This window comes from Rhinolophus sinicus, linkage group LG16 (assembly GCF_036562045.2).
Source record: "Rhinolophus sinicus isolate RSC01 linkage group LG16, ASM3656204v1, whole genome shotgun sequence".
NCBI lineage: Eukaryota > Metazoa > Chordata > Mammalia > Chiroptera > Rhinolophidae > Rhinolophus > Rhinolophus sinicus.
This window is the reverse complement of record NC_133765.1, coordinates 25,530,714-25,548,764: the sequence shown is the minus strand read 5'-3', so window position 1 is coordinate 25,548,764 and position 18,051 is coordinate 25,530,714.

Here is an 18,051-nt window from a genome sequence, read left to right as displayed (position 1 = left end):
ACCACTGCGCAGCTGACTGTGCAGCTGAAAAGCAAGAAAAAATAAGACATAGCAAAGGGAGCCAGGAAGAGAAACCTCCCTCCAGCGCATAGTGCAATGTCCCTCCAGCGCCCTCTGCTGACAAAGATTAACATCAAGCTCTCTTCAAGGAGAAAGGCTTAAGGAAAACAATTAATTACCAAAGTGCAGGTAATAAAGAGCGAGCTTTGATCTGAAAGACGATAAATTGACAACCGGCACACAGGGATGTACAAAGGTCCTAGAATAGTGGAAACAACCTTGAAAAAAGGAAAGCAAAGCTAGAGGACTCGCACTCCCTCACTGTAAGTAATCAACACTGTGTGTCAATTGATTTTTGACAAAGGCACGAAAACAATTCAGTACAGAAAAGGAATATCTTTTCAACCAAGAGTACAGGAATACTTAGATATCCATAGGGAAAGTTTTCATTTCATTTCAACCCCTATCTTGTATATATTTGATTTTACATATATATTCAAATATATTTTAATAATATATTATATGTTATAATAATGTTAATATATGTTTATTATGTATGTGAATGTATTACACACCCACATATATATGTATATACGAATTAGATAGGGGTTGAAATGAAATTTTTTATTGTGGCTCTCTAGTTGTTCCTGCACTATTGGTTGAGAAGATTTTTCTTTTCTGCATTGAATGGTGTTAATCAAATGAATGCTAGCACCATTCATTGTATTACAATTTTAACACAGTTTCTTCCTTTCTTAAAATGTGTATACATTTTTGGCACCCTCTGTATATAATGATTTATATATATAAAATTTATATATACTTATATATATATAAAATCATATATATATGAACTTGAGCTGGATCTTAGACCTACACGTAAATGCAAAATGTATCAAGCTACTAGGAGAAAATGGGAATACAGAGGAAGGCAAAGTTTTCTTAGACAGGACACAGGAAGAAACAATTATAAAAGAAAACAAAAAAGGAAATTAGACTTCAGCCAATATATAACTTCTTATCGAAGACACTGTTAAGAAAAACGAATAGACAAGCCACAGGCTGGCAGAAAATAGTCACAACGTATATACTTGCAAAGGATTTGTATCCAGAATAAAAGACCCCACAGCTCCATAATAAAAAGTCAAACCCGATACAAACGGGGCAAAAGACTTGAATGGACACTTCACAAAGGATGATATTACAGACAAACGGTCAAGCAGCACACAGAAACGTGTCAACGTCGTTAGTCATCAGGGAAACGCACATGAAAACCACAATGAGACACCACCCAAATAGTTCGAATAAAAACAACTGACGACATCAAATGTTTGCAAGGATGTGGAGCAGACGGAACTCTCACACGTTGCTGGTAGGAATATAAACTGAGAGGGTCACTTTGGGAGAAGGTCTGGCAGTGTCTAATGAAGTTAACCTTTGAGTCAGCAATTCCATTCCTAAGTATTTACATAAGAGAAATGTAAACATATGCCCACAAAAAGACTGGAACATGAAGGTTTACATCACCTTTATTCATAATGGCCCCAAACTGGAAACAGTCCAAGTTTCCATCAACTGGAGAATGGATGGGGACCATCTATACAATAGAATGGGTACGAAAAAAGAGAAATGACGGGTGTGCCCAACAACACGATGGCTCTCATGGACATTATGCAGAGTGAAAGAACTCAGACACAAAAGAGTGCATGCCGTATGATTCCATTTATGTGAAATTCTAGGACAAGCAAAACGAATCAACAGTGAAAATCAGAACAATTGTTGCCTGGTTAGAGGGGGATTGTCTGGCAAAGGACATTTTTGGAGTGATGGAAACGTTCTCTAATGGGATAGGGCTGGGAGTTACATGGGTGTATCTGTTTGTCAAGATACAGTGTTAAGATTTTGTGCATTCTGAGACACAGAATTTTTATTTTAAAAGTTACCCTTAAAATAATTAAGTGGGGAGGGATGGAGAGTGGATGGAAGTATAAATGAAAACAGAATGTGTTTAATTGGTAAAGCTGGGTATGGGAGGGATTTATTAGACTATTCTGTTTACTTTGTATGTTTTTAAATTTCCCATAAGAAGTTTTAAAAAAACAGAATGGCCACGAGGTGTCTCCCTACACTAGCCAACTGGGGTTAGAATAAACAATCACCTGCTCGGGAAGGATAAAAACAATGCATTTAGATCAAACAATATTTTGGTGATTCCAAATTCTCATTTTAAAGTTTTGTTTTATTTTTCTAAGACAGGCAGTACAGCATGGTGATTAAACACAAAGGACTTTGAACTGAGCTTGTCCCGGTTCAAATACTCTCTCTCTCTCTCTCTCTTCCTGGCAGTACAACCTTGGGAAATTCTCTTAATCTCTCCAAGGCCAGTCTGTGCTTCATGTCTGTAAAATGGACTCAATTGTACCTACTTCACAGGGTTGCTGGTTTGAACAGAATCATGGAAAACACTTGAACAGTGCCAGACACAATATCAGCTCAGTGGGGACTTGCTTCGGCCCTCATTAGTATTAATAATATGATCATTGGAAACAAGACCATAGTAAAGCAAAAATATCTGTTGGTTAGTAGTCAACGAGTCTCTCTGAAACTGGGAGTGGGCTGGAATCTGAAATAGCATTTGGAGGCTACACCCACAAATATTACTGTAGTCAGAGCTCGGCAGGTAGAGGGTGTAGAGATGAAAAGAGCTTTTTTTTTTTTAATCTCATTTCTAGAGATGGGAGGGTGATGTACTTACAAGGATGAGCCCTGCGGTCAGCCCAGCACCTTATGCAACTTGCAGCTCAAAGAGAGTTGACAAAATATCCTAGATTCAGGAATGCAACCATGAAATCATAAAAAACCTAACTATATAAAATTAAGGAAAGCAGAGCCTTTTTGATTCAAGGAAAGGTGAAAGTCTCACTGGTTGCCCGTGGACATATGGGAGCGAATTTGGAGACCCCCAGGACAAAGAAGAGTTTGCAAACCTTTATGTATCTCCAGAATCATGTTCCCCAAGCTTCAGGATTTGAATACATTTATAATCATATCTGTGCACCACCAGTACTATTTTTTTACTTCATGCATTTCTTTAAATCACTTTTTTTCCTGTAAATATACACAGTGAAGTCCTTTATTATGAAAAATGTTCATACACAAAAGTATCAAAATCACAACAAATTGAATGTACCCCTAACTCAGCTTCAATAAATACCAACTTACAGTCTCTTATTTCAGCTCTTCTCCCAACACTGGATTCTTTCAAGGTAAGTCACAAACATATCATTTTATCTATTAATATTTCAATATCTTCTAAAAGACAAGACTCTTTTCAATATATTTACACAACACCATTATCATAAAGAGCTTCCCATTTCCTTAATAGTAATTATCATACCCAATCAATCATCTTATGTGACATTTTTATACAATTGGCTTGCTCAAATCAGGACCTAAACAAGGTCCAGCATCACGTTTAGCTGATGTGTCTCCCAAATCTCTTTTGTTCTACAGGTTCCCTACCCCTTTCTTTGTTCTTGTAATTTATTGAAGAAATTGGACATTTTTTCCTGTAGAATTTCCGCCATTCTGGAATTTGTTGATTGCATTCCTATGGGGTGAACATGTTCTTCCACTGAATTTCTTGAAAAAATGGCAGTTTGATCTAGAGACCTGATCAGATACAGGATTGACTTGTTTTGGCAAAAACAAACAATTCCTAGGCAGTGTACTGCACTTCCAGCAGGACACACATCAAGGCTGGCTGTCTTTTCGAGATGTATATTCTGGGACCTTCCTATAAAGAGAAACTTTGCTTATCAACGATTTGGTTGCCCTGAGGTACAGTTTGTAAAGAAAGGCAGGATAAATGCTTGATTTGCCCATTTGCAGAATAATGAGTTGGTTCCATAGGATCCTCCAAAGGTGATATTTTTAATATCATTGTTGGAATGTATTTGATGTGTTTTGTTTCATTCCATGGCAATTTTTCTTATTGAGGCTCAAATTCCAATTTTTGGTGAGTGGGAACCTATTAAATGGGCTCTTGGGTCCTTTTGACACTCCTTGAGGAGTGACATTCCTGCAGATGGATACATAGGTTATTGTTCGTGTCACAGACCATTTGTAATAGGCCTCCTATACTCCTACTTGAAACTCAGCTTCTTTTGCCAGAGAACCAGTAGGGAGCATTTGCCATGCAGAAATTGCTTTATCAAAAGAAAACTTAAAGAGCCAACTTAGCAAACATGCCTCTAAAAGATGGCTTCAACTTTCCTTCCAACAAACGGTATGAAAAGGCAGCTTCTCCCCAAGTTACAGATCTTTTTAACAATGTTTTGTTAAATCTACGGGGGCAACATTGGTTAGTAAAATCATACAGGTTTCAAGTGTACCGTTCTGTACTACATCATCTATATATTGCATTGTGCATTCTCCACACAGTTCTCCTCCCATCACTGTATATTTGACCCCTTTACCCTTAATTCTCACCAGTCACAGAGCTGGAGATGGGAGCATTTTGTGAACTGCAAGCAGGAGGGAGCGTCTTTTTGATTTTTTTTATATATGTATATTTATTGGGCTTTTGTTTTTGTTTTGTTTTTTCCTATGATCTGCCCACGGATATCCTTTCTTGGATTCTAACAGACACCTTATTTTGGCCTTTTATTTGAACAACCTCTTGTAAAGTTAATCAATTATCCCTTTGCCATGCGCTGAGACTATTTTTCCCAGTTTGCCATTTGTCTCTTGACTTTCTTGTGGACTTTTTCCTGCAGAGAAAGTGCTGATGCATTTTTCCTTTGTGGTGTGGACGACTCCAGGATTATGTGCCTCTTCTTGGAGCCCTTTGAGTTTCTTGTGACTCTAAAACAAAATAAACTTACTTGTCTGGGTTTTTGTTCCTTGAAACTGAAGACTATAATCCTCTAGTTCTCCCTTTATAAAGTGAGGTCATGTCATATTTTACCAATTTGTTGCAAGGATCTGAGACGACGATAGACACAGCACCAAATAAAAAGTTGCCCCTCCCCCAGAAATAGTAGGTAATAAAATAATGAAAGATGTAGTAATAACAATGAGAAATGATGAAGTTTCAATAGCCAGTAAGGGGCAGAGCTGGGATTCAACCCACATCTGTCACCCCAAACTGCCCGTCTTTACCTACTCAATTTAGCCTCTTATGTAGCAAATGCAAGTGGTTTTTCTTTTAATGTCAGCTTCAATGCTCAACGTTGTACTGTATCCCTTTGAATTTCTAAGTAGGTTTATCTGCATCTGAATGAGAACCACACATTGGTCGTCCATCCTGAGCTTCCAGTTTTGTGGCAAGGAAATCATTCTGGAATCTTGAATAGGTTGTTCATCTTACATAAACCACAAAATAAAGCCCCCCAGCTGCAAAGGTCTCAAGCCAGTTCTAGAGCTGTTTCAAGGATCCTTATGTGGTTAGCACTGAGGGGTATGGAAAGAGACCCCCAACTTCTCCAAGCCTTTCCCCATCTTGGTTAAACTGTAGCCTTGGCTAAAAATTCACCACTGGACCCCTTTGCTTTGGGCTAAGGTTGTGGCGGGACACAGATTTAGGAAGTTTTGGCAAAAAAAAAAAAAAAGAGAGAGAGAGAATTGAAAGGAAAAGCAGGTAGTAACCTGTGTGGTCTGGTGGCGAGAGCTCACTGAAGCATTTCATCCAAGTGCTGGCACCAGCCCCACGGCCTTACTTATATGTTGATCACCTCATTATCTCATTTAATCTGCACAAAGCCCCTGTGAGGTCAGAGTTACCTCAGTTTTTCAAAAGGGAAAACTTGCAAGCCCTACAGGTGATAAGCGAGGGAGGCAGCGTTCACAGCAATGGCTGGATTCCAACAGCCGGACTCCCACAGCCCAGCTCGTCCAAGCCCATCACTTCCAGGGAGGCTCCAGGTACCCAAAGGGAAAAGTATGAGATGGAAGCAAAGGACTGGGGAGAAAATCTCAAAGCCGTTCTTCTACATAGAAGCTTGATCCTACTTCCGTTTCACCTACATACCCCCAACTGCCTGGAAAGTATTTTCAGTTCTGCAACAAAATTGGAATAAGGAAGCAGGCCCCGTGTTGAGCCGTGTCATTGCTCTCGCCACTTCCTAGCATTCTGGTCAAAGATTGCCTTTTGATGGTCAACATCTGTAACAACCAAATGCATACAAATGAAAATAACAGCAGCGCTATGTTATTACCATAAGAGGACGAGTAAGAGAGAGATTAATACACAATACTGGCAAGACTGAGGTGAGATTGAAACCCAAACACGGCAAGTGGCATTATATATTTTGATTGTCCCTTAGAAAGCCAATGTTGTCAGTCATACGTTAAAAAAAAAAAAATCATTAAAACAATCACACCATTAGGCCCAGTAATGCTATTCCCTTAGAATTTCTACTAAGGAAACATTTCAAACAATGAAAACATGTATCTGTGTTTCTGCAGTGTTATCTAAAGTGGGGATTTACATTACATTGCCAACAGTAGTCAAATGTATTCCACCTATAAGATAGGATACATCCAGATATTAATGTAATGTTTGTTTAGGAAGGTGACACAAGCAATGTTTTCTCCCTTTTAAGGGAGAACAGCGGAATACAAATGTCTGTGCGCGTTGTCAGTTCCAAAGTATGTCTGCACACGTACCACGGAGCCAGACTAGCCTGGGACATGGAACGGACACAGTTACATGGAGTGGCAGGTATAGACCCTGGACTTTCCTCCCCCCTTCCCATTTTCAGTGTCTGTCTGCTTTCCCCACGGACAGGTCAGATACCAAGTCTGATCAAGAGTATTGTGGGGGTTTTTCCCATTGTCATGTTAGGTGTCTCCCTTTGCTCTCCCAGTATCTCTCGTGCCTCCTCTGGCTTTCCCTGGCGGCGTGTCTCTCCCCCAGTGGAAGGTCGCAAGCGGGACAGGCAGTCCAACAAGATACTCCCACCTCCTCTAGCCAAGAGGACGACAGAAGACACAGCTCGGACTTCCAGATTTCTCTCTTGAGGACTCAGATCTTGGTTGCAGGGGTGTAAAGAAGGAAAATGGCTGTTGCCGACAGCTCAGTTTGGAGGAGACTTCAGTGCCTCTCTCTAGGGAGTGAGTAAGCATGGGAGATGCACCCAGGGGAATACGCTCACAGCATCATGGAAGGATATTAAATGCATTATGAAGGAAAAAGAAATGTGCCCTTTAACTAACATGCAATGAACTCAGACGCAAAACAAAGCTCCGTGATGCACATGGATACAGCCATGTTTAAGGACCCACACCAAATGCACCGTGGTGAGAAAAGTCCCTAATTGGGGAGGTAAAAGTGGGGTGTGAAAAGAGCAAAACGAATTGGGAGAGAGGCTTTAAAAGACCAAAATGACTGTGTGATGTGAGCCGGGGAACACTCCCTGCACCTAAGGTCAGAGGAAAAGAAACAAGTCGTTCATTCCTTTTTGGAATAAGTTAGGGTTGTTTCTATGACTTGTAACCCATGACACAAAACATGACCTAATGGATAGAATTTTAAATAATAAAATTATAAATTCAGGAGAAACGAGATTATCTTTGACTCAAACCAGAGCTCACATTGTAAAGCCGTACATTGAATACAGGGATATGTCTCCTCAGTGAGTCTCACAGCCAATGGAGCCCTACCCTACCTCAACAAAATAAGCTCACACTCTTTACCCTGATGCTCCCCAAGGATTATTTGGCCATACGTAGTTTTTAAGTAAAAGCTCTCACTTTTGCTGACAGATTACGAAGACTTTGGGGACTGAGCAATAAAATGCCAAGGGATGTCTGCTTTCTCTTTGCAAACTTCATCAGAAAGCAATCGGTCCCAGTCCAAAAGATGATTATTAATGAATCCTATGGCTCATATTTCAGTTCTGACTTTTGCTGTGTGCAGATCTCATATTTTCTATTTTTTGACTCCTTTTTTTTTTTCTTTGCATGGATGCAGGATTAATAACAGGGCCTGCTTTCATCTTGTTCTAAGTAATAGTATCTAAACAGTGATACATTAGGTTTGCTAGTTATGTTTTGTGAGATATATTAAGATGCAACTATGCTCATCTTTCTGCCAGTTAAAATTATCTTGATACTTCCACTTTGTGAAATCAAATGCACAGCAAATGATTCAAAAACAAGTCATGAAAATCCAAAAATCTACTTTCCAATAGAAAATCCACTATCTTTAATGGGTATGAAGGGAATTGAATGAAAGAGGCACATGAGGGGTTTCTGGGTTGCTAGCATGTTCTGTCTTCACCCAAATGGTGGTTATGTGGGTGTGTGGCTTATAATAATAATTCATTAAATTGCACATTTATTTTATGTGCTTTTCAGTATATGGGTTGTATCCTACAATAAAAAGTCTTTTAAAAACATCACGTCATAATTGTCATGTTTCCTCTCATGGAAAAGAATATGGGACAGCAATCCCTGCGAGGAACTCCACACTTTCATTTTTCACTTATTCTTTATAAATTATAGCTGGGAAAGCCAAGTTACTGAGAAGTCTTATTTCATTTGGAAAATTCAACTTGTGTAGATAGCAGGTAAATAGGATAAACTAAAAGAGAACAACGTGGTAGATAGGGGTTGTTCCTGTGTGAGAAAGGAGAATATATCAGCTTTCTGTTGTACTTTTTCAAAAGGGTTGATCTTTGTTTCTATTTCTCCTCTAACACAGAATCCTGTGGTTGTGTAATGTATAAAAGCTTCAAAACCAACAGGAATTTCAGGCAGAGCCTTACAAGCAAGACCTACTTCTTTCGACATCTCTAATTCACAGATGAGAAATGTGTCTCTTTTTTTTGTCTTGTTAGTACAATACTTCAATATGATAATTCCCATGGAGAAAAAACACCTACAGTTCACACACCCACCAGGAGGACCAAAGAGACTTTTTCCAGGCAACACATACATTTACCCTCTACTCCATGAAGGCAGATGACCTAAGAGTTTGGAAACCTGTGCTTTCCAGAAAAATTTAGTCTACAAGGATCAACAAACCACAGCTATTCTTGTCTCCAGATCCCTAACATTATTTAATAAAGTTCCAGAGAGAGAGAGAAGACCTTTGCTATGGCAGTTATCTAATTGGCAACAAAACAGCATTGAAACTCTGAAACTGACATCTCCACATTGATTCAAGAAGCTCAGAAACTCCCATTAGTTTTGTCATAAACCGATTAGAGCTGGCACACAAATCCAAGGGTCTCAGTCCTGAGAGCGAGATTGAATAGCCACTCTAACCCCAATAGTTTCCCTAGTAAAAACCCACCGGGAAATTCTTAAGTTCACAACACGGTGACATTTGAAATTCTCTGCAGTCTCATATTAATCCACACATATCCAGAAAAAAAAATTAAAAAGTGAAGTTTAAGCCAAGAGAAAGTGCCAACCGCCATTCCTGGGACCTCTTGATTATTTCAAAGAAATGGGTTCCAAGAGTCTTGTAAAGGCGACCATCCAGCCGCTGGAACAGAACAGAGGTGGGGGTGGGGGGAAAGCTGCTTCACTTTCCCAAATCAAAAGGGGGGAAAGTGAGAAAATCTCCCGAGTTCAAACATTCCTTTAAACCCCGCAACTTTAAATACTAAATGTGTTTCATGGCTGCCATCTTGAAAAACTGTTGGCCAGAGGCTCCCTTTGATTCCCATTGGGGATGGAAACGCTTGCAGATAATCCATTGAAACAGGTCTGGCACAAAGGCCTTTTTGCAACAATCCTGGTGCTTGTGAAGGACACCATTTTTGTGCGCCAAATAAAACATTTTAATGCGCTACAATCCATTACACATATAGTCCTCCATTTCCTTTCAGTAATTATTCATTAGAAAACATTTAACGTCACTGTGGATTTCACACTGGGTAATCTGGACACAAAGAACAAGAGATGGCCCATTTATAAGGGGCTGGGGCCTTCTTTTCTAATCTGAGAAACTCCACGGAGGTGGGGCCCACAGGACACAACAGGCCGTCTAAATTGTGCGGTTAACGGTCAAAGCCCCCCTGCCTACTTTGACACTCATTTAAAGATGACAGCGAACAAAAGAGATTTGTTCTGTGCAACCCTTTCTTGTTACGCAGGCGACATCGGCTCCACACATGAAACTGCCAGGTTATTTTATTCCACCTGCCATCTCCCTCCCGCCTTCATCGACTCTCTCCTCTGCTACTTTGCTTGTTCCCACTTTAACACAAAGAGACAGGTAAAGAATATCGTCAAAAGCGGTCCATTCAGCATGTCAGCTTTCATAATACAATTGCCTGTCAGGTCCCCTATGAGCTACGAGGCACTCAGACGTCTGGGTTCAGGCCAGAAATCCAGCCCGCAGTTCGCTTAGCTAGCGGACAGCTTCCAGCCACCTCCTGCCTGCCCCTACATAGCAAAAGGCCATCTCCAGGGCACAGACACCAAAACCATCTTGAATAACAACAATTTGAAACTTTTTCTGCATCAGCAAGGGACCACATGCCAACCCCCGATGGACTGTATGCACAGTCCTTTAATGCCTACATTAAAAAAATGTAACTAAAAACTCAGACCCAAAGACCTAGAAGCCTATGAGTAGGAAAGGTTGGAAAATATTCATCGTATAGCCATCTTCTAAGACATTCTCAATAGGGTAAACGAGTTTAATACCCGAGGATCCTTCCCGAAAGCGGCAGGGAAAACAATCTTGAAAGTCTCACCAGATTAACTCATCTAGCGAATCATACTGGAATATGTACAGATCTAACTGAACACTTCTAGGGTTGTTTCTACTTTGCATATTGCACACAGCATACACACCACCTAGGTGCTTCCAGAACACATGGGTGAGAAACCAGTGAGCACAAACAGGTGTTGGCTTGCACAGATTCTCAGAAATGGCCCAATGTGCCCCTGCACTGTTATTATTCCTGCAACAGCAACCCTGATGTTTGCATGTTACACCCGCTTCTGATGACCCTCATGATGCGTCACAGAGTCAAACAGCGAGAATGTGCTAGGTAAGATCAGTGGGTCCTTAAGGAGAAAGCAAAATTCATCATGAAGCCAGTGATAGAAGCTTGGCCAATGGTCAAGGAAATTCTAAAAACAAAACAGGTTTGATGTTCCAGGTCAGAGAACAGCAAACGATGGCCTACAGTCTAAATCCAGGCAGCTGCCTGTTTTGGCCCCAAGTGAAAAAAAAAAAAGTTATTATATTAATATTAATATATTATAATACTCGTATGTTATTGTAATATTAATATGTTATAATTATACACTCGTATAATATTACATTATTATTGACATGAGAAAGTTATATGATATTCAAATTTCAGTGTTGATACTTGTTGGAACACAGCCATGCTTATTTACATAGGTCTGTGGCTGCTTTCCCACTACAAGAGGTGAGTAGTTCCAACAGATGCCACATGACCCGCAAAGCCTAAAATATTTACCATCCGGACCTTTACAGAAAAAGTTTGCCAATCCCTGTTCTGCATCGTATTTAGCACACATTTCCCTTTCCTTTAGGAACCAGACTTCAGAATCAACGCTGTTTAAAAACTGCATGCACCCAGAGAAGCAAAGGGAAATTTCAAATTGAACCCTTTCCAAATAAATATCGAATGGTTTATGATACCTCCCTCAAATATGGAGCTGGGATACTTCTTAAGATCTTCCTTATACACCGCATCGTTAAATGTTGAAACATAAAGTCATTTAGAACTCAAGTTGGGACGTTTTCTTTCCAGGCCCATTGTTGCTTCCCCGCTCACCAAACACAAACCCAAAATTAACTGGGCAAGCAGCAAGTAGCAGTTTTTCCTATGGAACTTAACAAGTGTTTGCGCTACAGACAGACACGTCTAGCTCTCTCAAGGAAACCCTTCTGAATGGCAGTACACCCGGGCAGCTAAAATACAAACCAAATGTCCGTCCAGAAAGTAAGCATGGTCTGAGATTTGGATTTAAGGGGTATTAGCTGGGGAACTCACAAGGACCAAACTTGGGTAATACAAGCATTATGATACTGCGAGTTTTAAAATGTCTGATTTGCTCAACACTGACAGTTCAACAGTTGAACTAGAGGACTAGCTTTCCATTTAACGACAGGAGGACTGCTGGTGTTGTATCGTCCAACTGCAGCCTCTTACTCACTGCGGAATAAGTATAATTATGAATAGCAGCAGACAGAATAACGCTTCTAAATTACCTTAGGGATTAGAAAGAATTAGAGTGGTTCATGGAGTTTTAATTGCCCCATGGGTGTTGCAGGTGGAGAAAAACTTTGCAGTTACATGGCCATATTTTTCAGCATAAGGAGGGCCTGAAAAATATCGAATGTGAGAACCTAGACTGCTCTCGCTATTTCCTGACAATAAATAAATTAAATACTTTTTTTTATTTAATGAAAAGAAAGGTCTTTGGAAGTTTGTAGCAGTTTTTTTTATCCCTTCACACAGGTTTTTTTAAATTGACATATAATTAACATGGAACATTATGTTAGTGTCAGGTGTACAACCCAATGGTTTGATTTTTGTATGTATTGTGAAATGATCACCACAATAAGTGTGGCTGACGTCCCTCACTACACAGTCTCAAATTTTTCTTGTGATGAGAACTTTGAAGACCTACTGTCTCAGCAACTTACAAATATGCAGTACAATATTATTAACTATAGTCACTGTACATTACATCCACAGGATTTATTTAATCACTGGAATTTTATACCTTTTGACCCCCTTCACCCAATGTTTCCCAACCCTCACCCCACCCCCACCTCTGGCAACCACCAATCAACCTGTTCTCTGTATCTGAGTTTGGTTAGTAATTTTTTTTTTTAGGTTCCCGTATAAGTGAGATCATACATCAGTATTTGTCTTTCTTTGACTTATTTACTTAGCATAATGCCCTCAGAGTCCATCCACTCTGTAGTAAATGGCAAGATATGCTTTTTTATGTCCAAATTATACTTATATATATATGTGTGTATATATCGCAATTTCTTTATCCATTCATCCATCGATGGACACAGGTTGCTTCCATGTCTTGGCTATTGTAAATAATGCTGTAATGTACATGGGGGTTCGATATTGCCATTTTAAATGGAGGCTATCGATTCGAATTACTTTGGGCCTTTCCTGAAGTCCATGGATTTTCCCTGAAGTCCTGTCTCCCTGAATTTGTAGCTGAACTTGTAAAAGAGCCATTTTCTTGTCCGAAGGAGCATCTTTCTGGTACCCTCAGCGATCTTTTCCCTAGAACATCAGATATTTCATGGACTGGGAGCCTTGAAACACTCAGCAGAAATTGGACATTGACCATGGATTATACTAAAATCTATTGGGATCAACAGATGCAAAAATGTAGCTTGAAATTTCCCTGTGTTTTTTGTTCTCGTTCCCCTCCATCTCAGTCCATGTCCCTTTGGGGGCAATGAGGAATTTAATAGACCTCACACAATAGATAACTTTCAACGTGGCTTTTTAACTATTCCCCATCCAGAAAGCGGTGTTTAAATAACACTCAGGTAAACATTGTGTCTTCTGGTAGGTTTAGAAATCACTTAAACCTGAGACTATGGTTCTCAAACTTTCAACATGCAGGTGAATGGCCTGGTGAAGCCTGGGAAAACACACAGAGGGTGGGCCCAGGAGTCTGCATGTTTAACAGGTACCTGTCCCCTCCCCAGGCATTCCAATGAGGCTCGCCAGGACCGTCGTTGCAACTCCACTTCTCAGTGTGGTCCATGGACCTGCAGTAACTCTATCACCTGGGAACTTGTCAGAAACGCGGTCTCCAGGGGCACCGCTGAGACAGAATCTGCATTTGAACAAGATCCCGTGATGATTAGCGTGTCCTTGACTGCATATCACTGATGTTAAGACCCAGAGATCTTGGGAAAATTTAAAAGTTAGTTTTAAAAGAAGACTGAAAGCTCTTTAAGAGGAAACCAGCATTCCCCTGAGGAAGTGTGAATATGAAAATGGGAGACAGAAACTCCATCAAACACTGTTAGGTTGAGAAAGGGGCTTACCCAGGAGGGAGGAGGGAACAAAGACCAGGAGGGCAGGCCTCTGCCAGCTCCGACCGGGAGGTAAGGGCTTGTTGGTTGTACAAACTGTAACTCCAACCTTTTTTTTTTCCCTAATACTGGAATGTAGTCGAACTTTTCCAACCCGTTTTCCCTCCATCTCAAACACCAGTCAGGTTATTTCTCTTTGGTGACATTGAACTCAGCAGGCAGGACAGGCTCCCTTTCTTTTTTTTCTTGTACAGGGGAGGTCAGCCAAAAAGGCCTAAATCCCAAATCCATACAAGGAAATGTTAAGTACACATCGAAATCAAAATGATACAATAGTGCCAGGCTTTAAAATTTCTCTTCCTAAAGAAATAGACCTTTCCTGTCCCCAATTTTTCATAGAAAGCAAAATGTACAAGTTCTTTAGTCATAGACTGCGTCCATTTACTGAAAACACTTACTCCACATGGGGCATTTCAGGCTGGGATTTCTACGGTTTCTTATGGGAAGGGAGGAGAGAGAGAAAGAAAACCCACACAGGCACCCCTCCATGACTAACATGCAAGAAATAAAGAAATACATACAATTTTTTTAAATTGACTTTTCTGGATTTTGCTATTAATATTGAATGGTTTATAAAGAGATAAAGTAGGGAGATTAGGGTGAAAAATATACTTATTAAATAAACAACTATTAAAAGCCCCCATGGGGCCGGCCCGGTGGCTCAGGCAGTTGGAGCTCCATGCTCCTAACTCCGAAGGCTGCCGGTTCGATTCCCACATGGGCCAGTGGGCTCTCAACCACAAGGTTGCCGGTTCAAGATGGTGGGCAGCGCTCCCTACAACTAAGATTGAACACGGCACCTTGAGCTGAGCTGCTGCTGAGCTCCCGAATGGCTCAGCTGGTTGGGGAGCACGTCCTCTCAACCACCAGGTTGCCAGTTTGCACTCCTGCAAGGGATGGTGGGCTGTGCCCCCTGCAACTAGCAACGGCAACTGGACCTGGAGCTGAGCTGCGCCCTCCACAACTAAGATTGAAGGGACAAAAACTTGACTTGTAAAAGAAAAGTACTGGAAGTACACACTGTTCCCCAATAAAGTCCTGTAGCCCCTCCCCAATAAAATCTTTTTTTAAAAAAGCCCCCTATGAATATAGCTCTTTAAAAAAATTTTTTTGGTCTGATTATAAAAAAATTACACATTCATTTTAGACATTCTGAAAAAATGCAATAAAGAGAATAAAAATCATCCAAAATCCTACCACTCAACAATTATCACTGTTTTCATTTTGGAATATTCCTCCTTTGCCTTGTGCATGTGTGTATGTAAAAATACTGGGATAATGTTTTATATGTGGTTTTATATTATTTTTTAAGTAACATGATTAATCCTCATGAATTAAGAATGCCACTTTAACATATCGCGTAGTGTGAAATCATCTGGAATTGAAACATGCAGAATTACAAGGTTAGAAATAAAAATTCAGGCAACAGTGAATTTGGTGGTAATTTCCACGGATCACAGTGGTGTTGTTTATGAATCTTCTGGCCAAGTGCCCCCAATTAAAGTATTAAAACTAAGGACTAGAATTATTTTCATCAATAAATGTCATCTTTCAAAGACTCTATCAAAAGAGGAAGTATGAGCAGAGCCAGGCTGCTGTGACAAGGGATCTACCCCTGAAAAGAAGAAAAAACCCTTCATTTTCTGAACCTTATTGAGTATCTTCTTGTTCCATTCACTAGTAAAACAAATTCTGAAGCAAAGAAAGAGAGCAAAGCTCATCGGACAGAATCCTGAATAATCAGAATACTACATGGGAGGGAAAATAGTTTCATTTTCTAATTGACAGTAATGAGAAAAAGAAACTAATTAGAACTAGATTCTCCAACCACTATGAATGGCATCTACTGCGTTAGATGATGTTTGATTCAAGCAGAGACAAAATGAAATAATTTTATGGAACCTGCTCAAACTGCCATTGGAAATGCTGACCCTAGAATCTGTACTGTCAAGAAGCAAATGATCACATTAGAAAGTTCAGTGATTCTAATAGGGACATGAGCACAATCCAAATCATCATAATTATGGCGGCTTATTTTCTTTTCAAGTAAACACAGCACCTGATCCACCAACTTCTGAGCACCTACTGTGTGCCAGGCATTACAGAATTTACAATCTTTAAAAAAAAAATCAATGATAGGAACAGTCAACAAGACAATAGTCATGGACTCAATGCTTCATCTTTTCAATGGCTTTTACTCAGATGCCAATAAAAATGGTTAATTAGAACATCACTTAAAACAGTGTTGTAAGTTCCTGGCTGTAAGACTGTGTGTGATTTTGCTTTTCTTTAAGATTTGCTTTTCATATAAAAGGTTTATTTTGTTAGTCAAAAGAGAAGGTAAGATAGTGGAGGTTGATTCGAGGAAAGTGCTCATCTGAGTCTTTGTGGTAGGAAAACAAAAACACACCAGCCTAGTTTAGACACAGCTTTGCTTTAAAAATAAGCCATACCAAAAATCAGTTGCAAAATTAAACACGAAAGTATTGGAAATGAGATTCAAGAGTCAACTACCTAACCCAAGTATGTATTCTTTGAACCCAATATATGACTTAGAAGCCACTTCATAAATTCTAGTGAAAATGCCTCCTCACTGAATATGAGAATGAGCCTATTAAAGGCTTAATGAGCTTAATTAATTAGCACTTAAGATGCTCAGAGTAAACATAATTACTCTCAATGGTTGTTGTTGTTCCATAAACCTACAGATCTGTTAAAACGGCATGAACTACACACGCACATCACACCAACGTGATTTGTCCTGGTTTACATACTGTACTTGAGCGATGTAAGATGGAACTATTGACGGTACCATGGGACCTCTCTGTACTATTTTTGCAACTTTGTGACTCTATGATTATTTCAAAATAAAGTTTTTTAAAAACTACCTATTGCATTTTGACTCTTTGGTGTTTTATAAAGTCACAAAATCATGGCACAGAACTTATTATTTGAAACATGGTGAAAATCATCCTCTATAAATACTAAACATGGACGTAAATCATGAGTCGCTTCCTCATGAGCTAAGAGGGGGACTTTCCAACTTTTGACCAAGTTCCTATCATCCAACTAATTTGGAGGCAACAGGCAACTGCCCAGGTGATTTGCATCAAGTGAGATTTTGAATGAATTGCCCATGAACTGAATATGCCAACAAGTGGATGATTCACAAACAAGTGGCTTGAAGTACTCAGTTAATATCCGTGTCATTATTCATGTGACTTTAATTCTTCCTTTTTTTTATTTGCTCATCAAACCCAGTTCCTGCTGAGATTATTTACGAGTGGCTCCATCTCTAATGTTTCCAAATAAGGGGTTTTCTTTTTAAACTTTTTATTTTAAAATAATTATACTCACAGGAAGTTGCAAAAATCGTACATAGAGGTCCCACGTACCCCTCACTCAGCTTTCCCCCCATGTAATGTAACTAATATTGACACTGGGACAATCCAGACTTTATTCAGATTTCGCTAGTTTTTACATGCATGTGTGTGTGTGTGTGTGTGTGTGTGTGTGTGTGTGTGTGTGGTTCCTGTAATTTTATCACATGTATGGATTCATGTAACCACTATGACAATCAAGATACAGAATTGCTCCATCATCCCTAAGGATGCACTACGTTTTATAGTCATACTGACCATCCTCTCTCTAACTCCTGTCCCCTATCTCTGTAATCATATTATGTTGACAAGGATACATAAATGGAGTCACACAGCATATAAACTTTTGAGGTCGTTTTTCACTAAGAATGCCCTTCAGATTTATCTAAGTTGCTGGAGGTATCCACAGTGTGTTCTTTTTTTTCATTCCAGAGTAATATTCCATTCAAATAATGTTTTACCAAGGGAATCTGGGAGTTAATTCACAAGTTAAAGAAGAATAGCTTCCTTCATTTATTTAAAAAATATACAACTATATACAGATAAATCTGTATGTGTACGTCTACATGATTTTCCTATAGCCATGAC